Here is an 18,941-nt window from a genome sequence, read left to right as displayed (position 1 = left end):
CTCCCCCCTGAACCTTGGCCTGGAAACATTAACAGTAACCCCGCTCTTCATTTCGGGAGCCTGCCTGCCACATCACGCCCAGCTTGTGCCACTCCAGGCTTCCCACAGTGGTTCTTTTTAATTTCCCAGGCAATCAGAGCACCCAGCAGAGCCCAGGACACACTCACAAGTTCACAGCACCTCTGCAGCCAACCCAGAGCCCTATTAGGGCCCATTTCCCTGTCCCTGACAATGCAGGAACAAGGCTGCACATGTTGCAAACCAAAGCCAGTTAGCAGTAATTACTGTCAAACAACTAAACTGCTTCTAATGCCTTTAAATACCTTGACAGTAGGTATAATTAGCTGGCAAACCCCAAGTGGCCAGTTATCCATCACAACAGAGGCACAGGGACACAGGAAGGCTGTCTCCTCTGCTTACAGAGGGCAGAGAGGCCCTTTGCAGTGAAGGTCTGTCTCAACTCTTTCTGTTCCCAACATCTTGGCAGTTCTCCGGGCTCTGAGTCTTGGACTCGTTCTCTGAGCAGACATTTGTGTGCGATTTAATATTACACATTAGAGCCTCATGTCTCTCTGTGCCCCAGGATCTGTCCCTTCCCGGCATCCATTCTTAGCTGGGATGTGAGGGAATGAAACAGCCCCCAGCAGCCCTACAATCCCAGTGCCCTGGCCCCTGGCAGGCACCCCCAGAGGGCTGGGTTTGGAAAGGATCTTAGCTGCCCCATGTAGACATCAAGGCCTCAGCTCTCCAAAGTGGCCCCAGATTTTAAGGGCCGAGCGTGAGACCTGCTTCCCGGGGCGCTGAGTGAGCTCCCACAGCTCCCACAGCTGAGTCAGTGGGAGCCACAGGGGCCCAGTCCCTCTGATGCTCAGGCCCCAGGCATCTCTGCTCAGGTGCCCAAAATCTGGGCCCACTTTGGAAAGTGTTAGCCCATGGACCTGCCAGACCCCTGCCACCTGGGAGCTGCTCTTCGGCCCCAGCAGAGCCCCCTGCCCAGAGCCACTCTCCAGCCAGTAGTTACTCTGATGGCAGCAGAAGGGTTATTTTTATTCTGCTAAAATATATGTGCTGGGAGGAAATCCCCAGCTCTGCAAATTCATCATTCGGCTGTGCCTGGGCTTTCCAATTCAGAACTATCATTAGAGTCGGAATAATTCCCTCTCTCCAAATCCCAAGTGCTCTCTTGGAAGCAGCTGGGGTAATTTCATCTCGCTAAGCCTGCGGAAGCCCTGGAGCGAAGTTTCAAACACTACGCACGTCTGGGCTGTTGTCATTGTCAGAGCCCATATTACAGCTGCTTTCAGGCAGAGCTGGCAGCAGATCCAGAATGGAGAATAGATAGACATTTGCCATTATGATCTGCTAAGAAACCATTTCCCATCTCTTGGGCACTTCCACTAAACTCCCCGACCTTGGGCATGGCTGGGCCAGGAAGGACAGACATCCTCCTGGTCCATCCATGTCAACAAGTGTGTGGGGTGCACATATGTGTGTCTGCATGCGCTTGTGTTTCCATGAGTGCGGGCCCGGGTGGAGGAATGGGCTGGCCACAGCCCAGGCTCTGCCAGTGCTATGGATAAATTGAGACCCTCAGTCTCCAGGACTGTCCAGTTGCTTCTCGGCCCCAAATTAATTTGAGGAAGAAGGTGGTTCTTAAGGAAGCTGTGCCTGTGCTGGGCCAGACCTGATACACACAGCACCAACTGCCAGCAATGCCCACTGAGTCTGTCCCTGCTATCGACCTGGCTGGAAAGGTTCCAAACGAACGCAAGAGGAGATCAGTGGGCAGGACCAAGGACAGGAGAGGATAAGGTGTCTTGCTGGCTGGTCACTAATGCATCAACAACATGCCAGTGGCGGAGGCCAGAAGCCCCAAAGCCCCGACAGAGATTCCGGATTCTGCCTTGTGCTCTGCGGGCTGTGCCTCTCCTGGAGAGGCAGCAGTTGAAGGTTGTTAAGGGCCTTGGCAGGAATCTGCTCCCTCGCCACAGGTGGAGTGAGAACAGCCAGGGGCCCTTTCGTCCAGCTCAGAGCCCAGCTCAGCCTCTGCACCAGCTCCATTGACCTCCTGCCACCCTTCGGCCTTTTCTCCTGTCTCGCAGCGGGATGTGCCACTCAGCTGAGGAGAAGGCAGAGCACGGCTCTTCCAGGGAGCAGCTCTCTTGAAACCAAGAGTCTGGCTACCTGGGTTCCCTGATACGGATTCAATGCGGGACCACAGACAAGTCACCCAGAGATAACTCGGGTGATCAGCACCAGGTCTGAGCCCATGGTTAGCCAGGGGCAAGCTGCCCCACTGCAAAGCCCTAGCCCAGTTACTGTGTCCTCACTGGTGCTGTGCCTGCCCAGAAGAGTCACCAGGACCCCGGGAGCATAGCCCATGGTTCTTTGGGCTACAGGGAGCTGAGCCACTCTAGAATTGTGGGAGAACTTGTCCCCATGTGCACAGAATGACAGACAACTGTGGGAAGGCGTTGGAGGAGTCTCAGCCTGTGTCCTCACTGCAAAGTGGGCAGGTTATCAGCCTGAGTGAATGCAGAATCTGGGCTCTAAACTGCCCCCACTCCCCAGCAAGGCCAGCTAGCCTGGCTCAAAAGCACCACTTAACTCAGGGGTGTGTGTGTGTGTGAATTTGTGATGAATTTTTCAGTCTGGAAAGGGAGTCGTCTTTGCCTCGATACTTTATGTACCAAGTGTACAATTTCCCAAACCATTCCACGCCATCTGGAGTTCCCCTCCAAACGTCCTTTTGTACGTGGTACTCTCAGCAGCCTGCTAGTTCCTGGAGAGCATAACCGGACCAATTTCTGATCCTTGTGTGTGGCAGGGGAATAGTGTAAAAGTACCATGTTTATTCCTTGTGACCTATCATTTCTTTGGCGCGGGGGGGCGGGGGGGGGGGGAAGAGGGTGCTATAAATAAAATACAGCAGCAGCCAACCCAATTTTTGCAACCAGAAACAAGGCACTGGACATGATCAACATAGCAGAGACTGAGCTATCTTGGGAGCTGGCTATTTTACTGTAAAACAAGACAGTTAGACACACAACAGCCAGAAGAAGCTAAGCTGTCTGTTCAGGAGATACAGATATTTACGCTAGTGCCATACCTGTCATTAAATTTCAAAGCCTAATTAGTGACAAGTTAATTCAGCTGCATTGCTCACATGGAGCTATGCCAGGGATCGGATGCTGTGCAGTGACTGCAGGGCCGCTGCCCTGCTACTTCTGGAGGCTGTGAATAAAAGTTTACTCTTACACCCCAATGAGCCCCTGAATTCCATTTTGGTTTCCTCATCTCCATTCCAATGAGGGCAGGCAGTGAATTGCTCATCAAAGATCTGGAATCCAGCCACGTTTCAGAAGAAGGGTGCAGAGCAGTGACAGTTTTCTGGCACTTTCAAGTGGTCTATAAAGTATAAATTTTTACAGCCCGCTCCAGTAAACTCATTAAGGATTAATGCCATAAGGAATTAAGGGAATCAGAGGCATGGGAAGATCCCTGTATGTTAATAAATCCAGCTGGTGTAAAGGGGAACTGCAAAGCTTTGGGAGTAAGATTTAATAAGGCCCCAAGTCACAAACAAAACAGATAGATAGCTTACAACTGATGAATGTGCTTGGCAATCCAGGTTGGCAGTTTTTCTCCTCCAGGAATTGTTGTGGGGCAGTTCTCTGGGATGTGTTACACAGGGGTCAGACCAGATGATCACAATGTCCTTTCTGGCTGTAGAATCTATGAAACAAAACCAGACTTCTGCACTTATCCACTAAGGTCTGAATCAGCCCAGAAAACAAGGGGAACCCCCAGACTGATTTCTGTCCCAGTGGTGCCAAGAGGTTGGCCCACAGGATCGGCTCCCTTTGCAGGATCAGGCCCTAGGCCCAGGGGAGTAAATGCCGGTGGAAGCGTTTGTGACTGTTTGATAGCCCATCTCTCTTGCAGGTGCTTAGATACCCTGGATGCTGCTAACCAGCACTTTTCTTTTTGTCAGAAAATATTCACCACTCACTTTAATAGCAGCAAAAACGTCCCGGTTGGTTACTTCTTAGTTATTGTGTCTATTCCAGCAGCACCACAAGATCTTTGAACAGGATAGGGGCCTATTTCTGCTAAGTGCTGTGCACAAGTATAGAGCCAGTCCCATCCCCAGAGCGCTGCCAGTCTAACCTGGTGAGACAGACAAAGCCTGGGGGAAAGCTGTCAGCAGAGTGGGGAGTGACAAACCTCAGGCTGGTGCGTTTTTATTATGATTATTTGTTTTATTTCACAACAAAGCAAAGCTTTGCCCAACACGCCCTTGCTCAGCTCCTGGGGATGTACAGATTCCAAAACACTGACCGCTTGTGCTCATCTGCGACAGCAGCCTGATAACTTGCCACCCCCCAGAACACACCCCGCCCTGTAATCCAGCATCCGCACATTCGGTCATGTTACCCCATTGCTTCCGCATCCATTTGCCGAGATGCTGCAGCCCTTCAGGAATTCCAGTGGAAAACAAATGTTTTTCTATCCACCAGGACCTTAACAACGTCCCGCACCATCGCTTGAGGTCACGTAAGCTCTTTTGGACCCACACGTTTAACCTTCAACAATGCAACTTCAACCCTCGTGAAGCTTGGAAAGCCAAATGGAGTTTGTAAGAAGTTACAAATAAACACTTAGTAAAAGACCCAATGCAGAAGATCCCTGGTTTCGATCTCCCACGAAGCTCATGGGCAACCCTAAGTGCATCCGCACAAACCATGGCAGATGTGGATACTTGCTGCACAAATGGAAAATTAAAGACTCTCCAGTGTGTGACTGGTCACCCAGAACAGACCCTGGAACATGTAACAACTGAATGCCCGATTCACAAATATGAAAGAGGCATTACAGCGATACACTGCTACTCCAGATGCAATTATCTCTCTTATTGTTTCATGGTCTCTGTGTATATAATGTCTTCTGCAGTTTCCACAGTATGGATCCGATGAAGTGAGCTGTAGCTCACGAAAGCTTATGCTCAAATAAATTGGTTAGTCTCTAAGGTGCCACAAGTACTCCTTTTCTTTTTGCGAATACAGACTAACACGGCTGTTACTCTGAAACCTATCTCTCTTAACCATCTGAATGTAAAATTATAGTTATTGCTCTCCATTTACATCAGCCATAAGAAGAAGAATCCCAATAAACTACCTGCCTTTGTTCCAGCCTCTCAGGGCCTGGGGTGGGGGATCAGTCCATGCTGGGGGAACGGGGGCCAATAACATTTTCCCTTGATCTCATCTGCTGCTTCTCCATGCCAGTAGCTGCCTTTCTGTCTCTCTCCCCCCTTCTATCCCCTGAAGACACAGGGTCTCATGCTGTGGGTACAGGACATCTGCCTTCAATGTTCGTCTAGTGTTGGAATGTTAAATTCCTGCTTTCAGAGCTTCCAAACAGCCAGAGTATGACAGAAACCGCAGGCTCATTGGTGCCCGGGGGCTGCTCAGCCAAGAACAGCACCACGTTTTCCTGAAGATTAGCAATTATCTCCAAGCCCTCAGTCATTAGCTGGAGTGTGTGGCTGGTTTAGCATCTCCTGGCTGTGGATCCACTTGGTCAATAGGAAAATTAATGTCACTAATGAAAAGTAAGAGCTAGTGCAGAGACCTATCCCCCCATCCCAAGATTGTCCCAGCTCCATGAGCTGTGCAATTTGCCTTGGCAGCAGCTGCATTTGTAGCACAAATAGCTGCTTCCTGGCTGGTAGCAGATCTCTCACCAGCTGGAATGCCGCACACAGCTTATTGGGACAGTCACTGGCTCCCTTGCAGGGGCTGATCAACCAAATGACGGCGCCTCCCAGCCATCTGCCTCTCGTGCACCAGGAAGCACAGGTTTATCTGAGTCTGTACCAGGGAAGCATAGTCTCCACCCATGATGCAATGCTGCCCAGCACTGTCACAGCTGGCTGGGGTGGGATCAGCAGTCACCATCTGGCTCGTAAGAGCCATGGCATGTTTGGATCCTGTCCATAGCACTGTCCCTGCACATGGAGCTGGAATGCCACCAGAGCACACACTTAGGGGTGTTCCTGGGTTCCCATTCAGCCACCCAAGAGCGCCATGGCCTTTGGATGTGGGCTGCTGTCCTCAGTCGGTTACTCACTGAGCAGGTAGCATAGGGAGCAGCTGCACATGGTCCTTCACATTGCACTGCTGCGCTCAGATCAGTCCGTACGGTAGCGTGCTCTCTGTAGGCCTGATTCTGCTGTCTCTTGCACTGGTGTGAGGCAGGAGTAATGGAGCAACACTGGTGGGAACAAAATGGGAAGCTGACATGCTGCTTCTGCTTCCCCAGTAATCTCTGATGTGCAGCTACTGGGCAGAGGGGTGGGGGCGATACATACTTTGGACCTGAAAATATCGTCATGGGGAAACTGAAACACAATGAGCTTTTCTGAAACCAGGTTAAATTGCAGTGCCTCCCTCCCGAGGCTACACAAGGCAACATTCAGCCAGCAGAGAACATCATCTGCGAGGAGCTTGCTCTGCTCCTCGTGCATGTAGGGAAACTGCTCTGGGTACTGGGCTTGCGTTCAGCTTTGCCTGACGTCTCAGGAGAGCCCCTTTTCCCAGGTATGCAAATATACTGCCTGTGCTAGGTCTTTGCACATCTGAGTGTGTGCTCCGTACTGCTCTCTGCACGGCGGGTCACCAGATTAAGGTGGTTTCCACAATGTCCGGATCTAACTTGAGTTGCCAAGAAGCCATGTTCCTTTCCTGAAGCTGGCACTTCTTCCAAGTGTTTCCAACTTCATGGAATGGCGCTGTTGCTCTTTCCTCGGTAGCAATGGTATTTTCGTCATTTCCCAGCCCACAGAGAACTCCCAACACAGCCACTAATTTCTGATTTTATTTCTTTTTACAGCCTAACTTTTTATAGTCCTTTCCATGCTATATGCGCTCCTCTAGCCACACTTACACTTCCCTCCTTCACACACACTCACACTAGATGGGAAATATGGCAGCTCTCCCTCCTCACAAGCAAAAATATTGCTAACCCAGGATGGGATTTTTGTAACAACCTAGGAACATCCCCTCTGGATCCTGATCAGAAACAGCCAGAGAAGAGCCTTCCTGCGAGGATCCATGCTGTGCTTTACACTAAGCCCAGGGCACCCCTGGAATCTAGTTTGTGGATACAGTGCAGCGCAAGCTTGCAGTCAGGTAACTTGTCATAGAGCCCAAGTGCTTCATACAACATGTTCCCAAGCATGTAGGACACACATGGTTTCTCTTTGCTATTGTCTTCCATCCAAAGCCGGAACACTACTGATCTGCGTTAGGCAAGAATGGGGGTCCCGCTGTCCCATGCCCAGGCTTAGGCAAAGGGAGCTTCCTACCCCAGATGCTGTACAACAATGTAGTCGTGTGGCATGCGCTATGCAGAGACACCAGGCAGAGAGGGGCGGGTCACCTGCCCATGACTCTCCTCCAGGTGAAATGGAGTGAGGGTGCTTCCATCTCTTGTCCTGGCCCTGTGTATCCTGGCAGCTGCCTTGTCCTCTCCACAGAGAGCAAAGATCCTGCTGCTGCTTGTTGCTGGCCTATTTCCTACCATCCCCTCTGTTCGCTGTCCATCTCATTCCTCCCCTTCCAGTGCTAGTGCCCTCACACCCCTCTTCCTGGGCAGATTCCCTTCCTTCACCGCACTCTATTCCCCGGCACAGCCCATTCAGACACCGCTGTTGTGTTCCTCAGCTCCAGTTCTCCAGCATCAACCTTTCAGTCCAAACCTTCTAAATGCCTTTTTCTGCTGTTGGGTTTCCCAGCATTATGAGAGCGTCGCATTGCTCCGCATTCCCTGCCGGTGAACTGTCTTAAAGGGCATTCCTTGCTGGTGAATTGTCACATGTGGGGGGAGCATGCATGGGGATGCACAAGCATATTCTGTTCACTTACCCACCTGGGGACCTCACCCCAAATCCACCACAATCACCAGGGCTGAGGAGGAGCTTCCCGACTTCACCCTATTTGTCATCCAGCCTCATTTCCTAGGACTAAGCCCAGAAAAGACTGGGACTCCAGAGGCTGTTCAGCACTAGCCCAGCTCTGGCAGGGTGCTGGGTCCGGAGGCAGTCAGGGGAGTTTTGCTCCCTGTAGCACTGTATTATTAATCAACAGCAGCAGCATACCACAGAAACCAGTGCTGGCCTGCCTGTCTCCGGACCCAGGTCCCTGCCATAGCTTTGACAAAGCAGCTGCATCACTTCGCAGCAGAGCATTTGAAGTCACCACGTTCAGAGCTTGAGCCTTTTTACAGGTCACTTTCTTGGCCCAAACACCCCCATTGTCTTTTGTTCTATGTCAGCTGGTGCTGCAGCACCCATCCAATCGCACGGGCATGAAGTTCCATCTCCACCTAGGTCTCTGCTGTGTGAGCAAAGTGATAGATTTAGGGCATCTACACTACAAACTTGCCACCGCAGTAACTACTATGCCTGCTGAACAGCCGTGCCTCCCGCCCCGCACGGTCTACATGCCATCAGTGGCTGCTCTCGGAGTCCGCAGCTGTCCCATTGTGCGCGGTTCTGCTGCCTGCAATCAGAGCTCACTCCCCTGGCGGAGTGGTTGAGTTCCTTCCTGCAGAACTAGAGGCTGCTACTGTTGAGCTGAAGTCGATTACAAAGCAGCAAAGAAAGCTGAGCCCTGGCTTTCCCTGGCTCTGACTGAAACACAGACTTTTATGATTTAACGCGCTCCATAAATTAAACATTGTAACAGGGAGGCCAAAACACCTTGCGGGGAGGGGGCTGCATTGGGAAGAAGGTAAATCAAGCTCACCTTAGTTCCAGCTTTTCTGACCGAGTAAGCTGTTGAGCTGGTTTTTAGCAAGGGAAGCTATTTTCTGTCTGTTCTATAAGCCTAATGCAGTACACACACAGCAGTCATACATTAGCCAAACATTCCCAGACCATGCTGTAGAGGAGCACTTAGATGGTGCCATTATAATGTGCCATAACTCAGTGCTGGATCCTGGAACCCCAAAGCCAGCACATTGATGAACCAGATTTCTATACAGTCCGCTCATTCTAAACTAAAGGCAACCTATGAAATGTGCTCTCCTAACAGATTTCCTCATGAACCACAGCAGCATTCAGAGCCAGGGAGCCATCATTGCTCAAACGTGATGAACTATCAGCAGGAAAAGATTCAGGGCCAGCCCCTGTGGCCTTGCGCCATATGTATCTAGCTCTCCAATATCTCTGTGATCATTCCTAAAGAATCAGCCTCTATCTGCAAACTCCCTCCCCTGCAGTCAGGGCAGGCAATTTACAGTCCTGGCATTGTGGACATCCTGCTCCAATCAGGACCCTAAAATCCTGCTCTCATTTGCAGCTGACATGCAGCTTGCCATACATCTGGCACAGCTCAGCAATCCACTCCTTGCGGGGTGCCAGTCCAGCTGTACCGTGCCCCAGAGGTGTGAGAAGTTCAATGCAAAATGTGTGAGGCGGGCTATTCAGAGAGCTGTCAGTTGTGTAGCTGTGCAAATGCAGAGCCCCAGAATCAAGCCCTGTGTCTCTGAAATGTGCATTAGTGCGTACAAGGAACTCAGTTCCACGGCATCAAATCTAGTCAGGATCCTGCTGCACTGCCTGGTCGGCCTGGCTCAGCCGCTCTGTCCGTCATGTACAGCCCACCCCCCACCCCTTCCCCGAGGCCTGCAGCCAGTGGATAATTCAAGTGGCCAGGGAACGCCTCTGTCCATGGCACTCAGGAGTGACAGGGTCGGCAGTGCATGGGAGCAGAGCTCACTGCAGGCAAGGGGCCTGTTTGCCTGCCTGCCTCAGGCCACTGGCGCAGATTATCCATGGCAGAATGGGAAGGGGAGTTCTGCACTGTCATTGTCGCTGTCTGTGGGAGGAGGTATCACATTCAGCTCCTTTGGCTAGTGGGGCCAATCCTAGTCTCTTTATACCTGCTGGGCATGTCGAATGGAGGAGTCCCTGCTCCCAGTTCTGAAAAACGGATCTTACACTAGGCATTACTTGCCCTTGCCCGTGTGACTGCAACGCAGTGCTGTGGGACAGCGCCATAATCCTGAGAGAGGCCAGCTCTCCCTCCACCCCATCCCTGGACACACAGCTATGTCAGCAACTCACCTGGCTATGAGCAAAGAGCCTCTGATCTTCTTCGGACTCATACCAGCAAAGGGTTCCTCTCTAGTGTGCAATTCCCCATTTGCAGCCACATGATTATTCAGCCTGCACATAGTAGCAGGGTCAAATGATAACATGAAAACTGAAGTCCCTGGAGAAAGTCTTCCGCACAGCATGGCCACCTGCCCAACAGCTTCCCGGGGGCTAGCTGTCCACAAGGATCACAGGCATGAGGATTCATGGTAGCAGCCGTGTTAGTCTGTATTCACAAAAAGAAAAGGAGTATTTGTGGCACCTTAGAGACTAACCAATTTATTTGAGCATAAGATTTCGTGAGCTACAGCTCACTTCATGAATGCATCCGATGAAGTGAGCTGTAGCTCACGAAAGCTTATGCTCAAATAAATTTGTTAGTCTCTAAGGTGCCACAAGTACTCCTTTTCTTTTTAGGCATGAGGGAGTTATTCAGAGGTATGCATGTCATTGGCTCTGCAGAAGACTTACAGCTTAGTAAGTGCACGTGGTTTGGGAGGGAAAGGTGTTAAAATGAGGCTGTGATTCCAAGCCGTGGGCTGATTGTAAGGATCAGTCTCGCTCTGGCCCCTAAGGAGAGGAAGTCAGAATGACCGAAGAGGCTTTTTCCGTCTCTGAAGTCTTGTGCCCACCAGAATTCTCCCCCTTAGAATGGTGACACAGGGGGAATGGCTGATAGAAACGAAACTCTCACTGCTCCTGCTTCAATTTCTGTAAAATCTCAGTAGCTCCAGTATAAGGCACTCTTTTTATCATCTTCAATAAGCCTCAATTTGAAGTTCCTCAGAGTCACGGCAGAACAGTAAGTCATCGGTAAGAGTGAAATCGGAATGTTCTATAGGTTATTAGCATGTGAATGTGGTCTTTTATGACCCCCAAGTTTAAAAATTGACATGAAATTGCCAATATAATAAAATACAAAAGCAGTCACTTCATGCAATGTAGCAATATATCAGCACTTAAACATTCCAACCGGGCCAATAACTAACTATTATTCATTTCAGTCTCGTACTCTGGGATTTCCTGTCTGGGTTTCTTTTCAATTAAGCAATAAATCTCAAATCTGATTGGCTGTTTGTCTTAAGTGGAAACCGTTCATTTAAATCATGTTAATACACTGCCTATCTCCTATCCATATCTGCTAATTACTGACACTAACACTAAGGAAAGGCCCATATTTATGAGAATGCCTCCTCCAGCAGTTTATTTCACAACAAAGCCTCTTTAATTCAGTGTGACTAGCAGTTGATTCATTTTATTTGTCCGTTATCCTGAAGTTCAACTGCTGCTAGTGTCCAAATAGCTGAGGCACTCCGGTGTAATCAATCAGCACAGGGATTACACACTTTTAATGCTTTTCAATTCACCCAGATGTATCTGAGTCTCTTCTGGTCAAGCGCAGGTTTTAAAAATGACAGACTATTGCTAATTCTCCCTTGAAACGTGTGGATTGCAAACATGCTGAATTGCAGTGCTGTGGCGGCTGGTGAGTATGGGCAGGCACCAGGCAGCGGACGGTTATGTGTTGCCTCTGCTGCCCACCCGTCGGCCCTTTACATGCTCCCCCCCTCGCTGTCCTTTCCCTGCTTTGCTCCTTCTCACACACCCAGCCCCACTGCTCCTCCATATACTCCCTGGTGGGGCATGTCCCACTCCCAGCTCTGCGTGGAAAACCAGCCCCATGTCGGAAATCTCAGCTCACCAACAGCCTGGCCAGCAGGCTCCTTCCTTCTCCCACTGCTTCTGGCTGGGCCAGTGCCCCGGGAGAGCCGAAGCCCAAGGGTGCTGGCCAGGAGCCAAGCCCTGCATGTGCCAGCCCCCCCACAAAGCACTGGCACAGGGAAGCCTCTCCACCCCTCAGCTAAGCTCTGGAGTGAGTGGGGGAAAGTGATTTCCAGCCTGTTTGCGCCCTGACCCTGCAGGTTCCACAGCAGTCCCCCAGCCAGGGGCTTTGCATCCTCATCATCCACCCCCTTTCACCACTGCCCTGGAGCACAATGCATCCTTAGGGCTTAACCCCTTCCTGCACACACTGTAGCTGGTGGGGAGGCGGGGGGCGGAACAGGAGGCAGCTAGGTTATGTTGGTGGCCAGCAGCAGCCTGGAGGTGTTAGCTGCCCTTTGACACTGTGCAGGCAGGAAGGGAAAAGCCACAGGGGAGTGGGAAAGAGATGAACTCTAGAAAGACATGGGCCAGGTCATCCCTCCCCGGCAGCTGGAAGCAGCTCCTGTCCCTTCCCTCCCGCACAGTGCTGAAAGGCTGCTACTGGACACATTCTGATGTAGGGTGACCAGATGTCCTGATTTTATAGGGACAGTCCAGATATTTGGGGCTTTTTCTTACATAGGTGCCTATTACCCCCCACCCTTGGTCCCGATTTTTCACACTTGCTATCTGGTCACCCTATTCTGATGTGAACTCTGGGATAAATCTGTGGAGGGGGGTGTGTGACCTTGTGTGTCCCCCACATATTGCCTCGGGAAGATATGGTGCCAGGTACCAGAAGAGGCAGGTCCATCCCAGGGGCCCATCCAGGCATGGAGGGCGAAGAGCGCCAGGCAGGGAGGGTCAGGTTGGTCAGTCACCACCCCCACCCGCCCGCGTGAGAGAGGTATACGGGAGTGTGTGTGTGTGTGTCACCTCTCCCTGTGTGAACCCTAAAGCCTTAAAGAAAAAAAGGTAAATAAAAATAATCCAACTTTGCAGTATTTCTTTTTAACAGGGGCTCAGTCAATTTGGTGTTAATTTGAACGTTTGTACTGTATAGTTCTGATTGCCATTGAATTCGCCTGAATACGAATAATTTTACCAGGTGTTCTGTATTGAGCACAGGGAAATATGGTCTCCCTCTTCTCTGACTGCCACATCAATTGACTCCATGTGAAGGTCTGGTGCAGCATTGATAGCTTTGGTTACTTTGACTCCACATACAGCAGTAAGTGGTTATGTTTTTCCAGTAGATAAGTCCTGGCGAATTTAATAGAGATGAACCCAATAAGGTTCTATAGACATTTAACAGAGCTCTAGGGAGAACTCTATAGGGTGGTTCAAAACCCTGTAGAAAGGAGAGATCAGTCTCCGCTGAGTTCTCACCTTTTGTAAACTCTCTGAGTTAAAAGGTGCTAAAGGCCAAGAGAATGAAGCCAAAGCAGCTGCCGTGGGCAGAAGAGCAACACAACGATCTGGGACCGGAAGCAAAGAAGAGCACAGAACCCAACTGAAAGGACAGGGAAACGTAGGGAGGTGGAAAGTCCTGGAACATACCCAGGACACCAGCGTTAGAGCCTCTGTCTAGGGAGTCACATCTGTGGTGCTGAGTGTTGTTGTTGTTACTGATGTAGAACAATAAGGGTTCAGGGCACAAGATCTTCTTATGTGTCTGACATATCCTCGCCCTGAAGAGCTGTCAGTCTGCAGCTCTTATCCTGCGATGCTCACTCAGGTACCATGCTGATTGGCATGGTATAAGAAAAGAGTTAGGCAAACTTAGTCCCACTGAAGTCAGTGGGGTGACTCTGATCCTGTAACCCGTAATCCCCAGTCAGTAAAACAGGTGGCCTACATGAAAGAAGGAAGAGAGATGTGACATGAGGCAGCTAGGCGAGGTTCTTGCACCAGCAGCTCCACAATCCCAGGAGTCTTTCTGTTTGCACTTTTATTGGTGTTTTGGTTCCTGAATGTTGGTAGGTGCCTGTGACATGCCGTAGTGAGGTGCTGTATATATTTTCCATGCTAAGAGGGGAGCAGGAGCAGTTTTGCTGGGGGAGAGAATCTGCAGGAGGGAGAAAGTTTAGAATAGATCCTCTATCAAAACTAAAGAAAAAACAGCTCTCCTGGCCCCCCAGTGGCTCCCAATGTCACACACTAAAAACCACCCCCTTCCTGCAGCTTTAACTCTGCCCAACACTTAGCAAAAATCCAGCACCTGGGTTTCGGAAATGTTCTACCCCAAAAAGGGCTGCACAACCAGCTCTAGAAAACATCCAGCACAAATGGGGAAGCCATTCTTCCACACATGCAGCAACAGACATAACATTTTATAAATACTGAAAACCAATTCTGTCTAAAATGCATTTGCTGTTTCCTCCCCAGAACAAGCATGGGGCTGCTAGGACTCCAGCCAACTCCTATTTGCTCCTGTGATAGTTATTAAGGTCCCTGGACTCCTAAATTATTCTGTCTGCAGTATTCTCTCTCTAACAGGGCAGAGATTTTCCCCTCAATAAAATCCCAGTTTCAGAGCTGGATGAAATATTAATGAGGCTTCGCTGCCTTCATGTTTTCTAACATCAATTTGTTTAAACTTCCTGAAAACAATTTAGAAGTTTATAAAAATAAATGGTTCCCATGAGATGAGGAAGGCAGCTAATTTCCAATTATCACAGTTACTCCCACCGTGTGTCTTTAATATTCATGGAGTTTCCATGTTTCTTCAGAAACAGGCCACTAACGTTCTTTTGCTGTCATTTAAATGACATTTGGCCTGATTCCTCCAAGTCCGATATGTTACTAACGTTATAAAATGCCCCAAGGCCATAGAGATATAAATCACAGCACAAACCAGAGGACACACCTGGACACAGTTACTGGGGCTGATTTCCACAATCCCTTTGGCCTGCATCCTTGAGGAGAAAACCAAAAGAGTGAGAGATCGTGTAGGAGGTTAAGAGCGTGGAGGATTTATCAAGGTTGCAGCGTCAGGGGAGCAGGCTGGCATGAAATGGTCTGTGCCCATAAAGCTGACAAGAGGTCAGATCAGTCCTCCAGCAAAAGGGTGCTTAAGCTTCAAATGGGAGCATGGCCTGTATTGTCATTTATACACTCCAGTGTCTGATCAGGGAGGTAGCAGCGCTACCCAGTCAGCACAGCAGAGCAAGGCAAGCCTGGCATTTTCAGGAGTGTTGGTGGATTTGATGCTGATTTTACCTCCTCCATCCCCAGTAACAGATGTGCCTTTGCAAGGGAAGTCTCCCAGGGTCATAATTGTGTAGCCCTTTTAAATTGCAACCCAAGAACTTGTGTTCTCACTCGGGGGCCTCTGACATAGCCAGACATTTTCAGTGTCAGGATCTTGGTCCCCAAACAACATCCCAATCAGGGCAGGTCTGGGGAACTTCTCTCCTGCTCTTTACCAGAGCTCGGTGCTCTTAGGGGGGCAGCGGGAGAAAGTTACAGTGACGGTAAAAATTACTGCTGCTTTGTCCATTTAGAAAGGCCTAAAGGGAAGAGTCGGATCACTCGTTAGAGCAGCTGCGGGGCTGAGCAGACGGAAGGCCAGGCCCAGGCACGCGGTCCCATTGAAACACGCTGTTTACAATACATGATACAAAACACTGCAGGCCCCAGAAGCTCCCTACCAGAAGGGCAGCCCCTCTGGGACGCCTTCCCGACCTCAGGCAGCTTCGCGGCCAGGCTGCTGAGAAACCTGCTCAGGGGACCGTCGGCCCCTCGCTGACAGCGAGTGGCGGTTTTGGTGGGTCTTCGCCCAGTGCCAAAGGACAGGGGCAGGGCCAATGGGAAATCAGGAGCCTGAGACTGATGGTCCCCAGGGCCAATGGGGAGGGGCCAACCTCCAGGTCAGCCCGATTGACAGGGCAGACGGGCCAGTGAGGGAGTCAGGAGCCCGGGGTCCCGTCCTCCGTGTGCGCTGGAGCTGCCTGAGGCAGCGCGGGGCCGAGCTAAGGGGAGCGGGGGCCCGAGCTGAGCCGGGAGCAGAGCCAGAAAGGAGCAGCCCAGAGGGCCGGGCCGGGCCGGGAGCAGAGCCGCGCCGGCCGGCCGGAGGGGCGCCTGGGGAGCCGCGCTGAGGCCGGGGCCGAGGCCGGGGCCGTCCGGAGCCGCGTGCGGTGAGCAGCTGGGGACTGCGAGGGGGGACCCCAGGCCGAGGGCCCAGCGCAGGGAGAGGTCACCAGCCCAGGGGTCTCACAGGCCGGACCGGGAGGGGGGCCGTGACCCCGACGGGGGGAGGGGGCAACACTGGGGGAAGAGCAAGTGTCCGACCTGCAGCGTCCCTGCCGCGCGGCCAGGGCCTGGGACGTGCGAGGGACGGACTGACCTTGCCTTGCAGCCCAGAGGCGGCTGGTGGTGTGTCCCCGGCCCACCGAGGGGGTGACGTGGTTTCCTGTAACCGGCCCATTTGTCCTTATTTTGTTTGTTGGTTGCTGTTTAATCAGTCATGTTTGCTTTGAACCACTCTATGTAATGAGCAGTGGGTCAGGGACGTGGCCGGGGCGGAGAGACCCCCCGCCGTGGTGCTCTCAGATCCTTTCACTAGCCAATTCCACCAGGGTAGTGTATAGGTCATGGAAGTTCCCCACGATGGCGGGACCATTCCCCCACTGACACCTATTCAAAGGGACTTGTAATAAGGTGAACAAATGCTGAGAACAGAAAAGGCCATTGTTGAGGTTAGGGGCAAGCAGTGTAAGCTGGTGTCACCTGACTTCACCTCTTGGGCAGCTACCCTGCCCTTCGGCTAGGAAAGCCCAGGCAATCTGCAGAAACGCCAACCCCTCATCCTCTCTTGAGCCCATTGTTCTCTAGTTAGCTGTCGAGCGGCAGAGCCTGAGGCTGGGTCATTCATGCTCCACGCCTGGCAGGGCAGAGCTCTCCTGCTATGTTAGCACGAGGCACTTGGAAACTTGAACTCTGACTCCCAAGTGGGACTCCCCAAACTGAGTCCTCAAGGACCTGGAGCCGAACCGCACTGCAGGGTGAGGAAGCACCTCCCCCCAGCGTGCTCAGCACCCTGGGAGGCTGGGCAATGAGGGAAGGCCAGTCTCACAGTCCCTAAATAGCCCCTCAAATTACAGCAACAAGCAGTGCCAGCCAGGTCACGCTGATTTCATGCAAACACCAGCAGCCCAACAACAGACAGATACATCACACAGAGGGGGCACAATTCTCTCTGGGAAGAGAAGCAGTACAGCCAGCCCCATGAGTCTGCAGTGCGGGAGCTGCAAGGGAGAGAACCACCCCCTAAAGCAGTCGGGGAGGCAATGGGAGTGGCAGGTGTCCAGCCCCTCAAGACAATGGGCAAGTTATTTATGGGTCTCTATGTGGATTTAGAGCCTGTCTTTAGGCACCCATATTTGAAAACACAGGCCTGTGCGGGGAAATAGCTAACCTCTCTGAAATCAGGACGTTCTCTCCTACGCCACATAGGACTCTTCCTGGCTAGGTACGAAGAGAGGAACTAAGGACCTTCCACTGTAATTTTCTGACACATTGATGTTCATAATGTGCCATCATTTATTGCTAAAATATCACCGGGGAACTCAGTGCAAATCTCCTTTGCAATACAAACCTAGATAAATATGCAAGTCTTAGAGAAAACCAAGCGCAGGTGTGAGTGCATTGCTCTGTATGTGTGCCCTGGGTACTGTCTTTTCACTTGGGAAAAGCCTGAGCACCGACTGCTCCCCCATGCTCTGTACCTAACCAGACACAGGCAGGAGGTATCTGTAATGTTCCTAGGAACTTGGGTGAGGTGACCTCCATTAACCTTTTTATACTGGGAGTTGTACTGTATGTGAAATGGCTGCATGGAAGCAGCTGGGCTCTGAAACCAGGCTGATGCTACCAGATTTGTCTTGCCAGTGGATAATGCCTGCATTCCACATGGACGCTGGGAGGAGTATCTGGACCTGCAGCGATACAATGCATGAGAGTGAGCTGTGCATGTGCACACATGGCACAGAGTTACACCAGGTGCTCTCACGGCCAGGGAGGTGACAGTCAGTCCAGGAGTGGAGCCATTGTTGCTCTGCTGAAGTCATCACAATAAGAGATTATTTCTAAGCCGGGCGTTGGTCTCAGTTCTGTGGCCTGCCCTTTGCTTTGCAAAGGGAGCTGATTTATTTGAGCAGGAGCACTGCAGTTCAAGTCACAAGTTGTGCACTGGCCACGAGCTGCCTGGACTGGAGAGTTATTTTGCACTCACAAAATCTGTTTTCTGGGGCTTCTGTCAATGGAAACAGGAGCCTCTGCTACCAAGCAAAGCCCTTGTGCTCCTTAAAGCCCTTAGCTGAGCCATCGATTCTGCAGACAGCACCATTCCCTGGGTGATGCTTCATCTCATTCCTGGGCTGAGCACTACTTTTCCACATGCTTCCTGCTTAGTGTCGTCTAGGCTGTGAAAATATTGAAGGTGGTTTTCTGACAGTACAGACACATGAGGTTTCACTCCAAGAGGGGCAGGGCAGAAAGAGGGAGGTATGTTGTGTTTATTTAACTTGGTTTGTGTCTCAGAGGAGATTTCTCTCAGGATGGATCTTTCAGGATGGCATCACTCAGAAGGAGTTGGACCACATCATTACATGAGATAGGCGTCTCTTCGCCTCCTGTGGAGTATATTGCGATGCAGAATGTGCAGCGAACACAGATCACCATCTAGTGGTCACCCGTATGGTGTTGATGCTCTAATGAGCAGGTTAGCCCTCTGCGATGATGAAGTTTGACATCGATGCACTCCATGTGCCAGGTTTAGCCAACAGGTTTTGTATTGATGTCAGCAACAGATTCTCAGCTCTAGCTAATCTGCCAGACGACGTGGAGGTTGCCTGGTCCTTGTTCACGTCTACCCTCAACCAATATGCTGAGCAGACGATTGGCTATAGACATCCAACTATAGGAAGAGGCCTTCCAGATACTTAAATTGAAGGTAATGGCAAGAAATGGCCTCAGCAGGGTGAGCTGGCACATCAGTCAGAGCCAATGGGAACAGGGAGTCCCCCAGTTTCCTCAGGTAGTCCACAATGTGGGGGTTTAAAGTCACTCTCCA

This window comes from Caretta caretta, chromosome 21 (assembly GCF_965140235.1).
Source record: "Caretta caretta isolate rCarCar2 chromosome 21, rCarCar1.hap1, whole genome shotgun sequence".
In the NCBI taxonomy this organism is placed as follows: Eukaryota; Metazoa; Chordata; order Testudines; family Cheloniidae; genus Caretta; species Caretta caretta.
The sequence above is the reverse complement of the archived record's forward strand: the minus strand, read 5'-3'. Positions refer to the sequence as shown.